The following is a 668-nucleotide window of genomic DNA, read 5'->3' on the forward strand; positions in this document are numbered from 1 at the left end:
AAAAAAAAAAAAAAAAAAAAAAAAAAAAAAAAAAAAAAGTAGGAGTGAAAAAGTACAAATTAAAAAGCTACTACAAAATATAAGTTGGTATATCGAACATCTACTCGAAATAGGAAAAGCTAAATAGAAAAAACAGGAAGCATAAGAGAAAGAATAAAAAGAAAAGAGAGTTGTATCTGAAAAATACACAAGCCATGAGTCAATTCCTGGAGCTCGATATACTATTTCCCCCCACAGTGTCAGGGTTTTACAGTTTTATGGGGTCCCTAGGGTTGTGGTCCTCCTGTTCTTCCAGCCTGTGTTCTGGGAGAGGGGCCTGCTGCGTTGTTTCTCAGGCAACCCTGCTTGGGCGGAGTTGCCCCAACCGCTGTGGGGGAGGGGATGGGCTCCGGGGAAACCGGTTTTTTGAGCTTTTGTTCTCTGCCGGCTTTCAGCGCCTCTCGGAGGGTCAGAACAAAAATGGCTGCACCCAAACCTCTGTCCCAGAGCAGAGAAATCATAGTCAGCTCTTCTCTGCACCTGCCAGAACACAGTCTCCGTTTCTGTAAGCACCCCCCACACTTATAGCGACCTTCACAGAGGTCGACCCAGGGGCCCCGGCCTGTCTCTGCCCTTTGTGCCTCTAAAATGGTGAGGGATCCCGGGTTCGTGCACCGCCCCCCCCCCCC

Source organism: Ailuropoda melanoleuca, chromosome 3, assembly GCF_002007445.2.
Source record: "Ailuropoda melanoleuca isolate Jingjing chromosome 3, ASM200744v2, whole genome shotgun sequence".
Classification (NCBI taxonomy): Eukaryota; Metazoa; Chordata; class Mammalia; order Carnivora; family Ursidae; genus Ailuropoda; species Ailuropoda melanoleuca.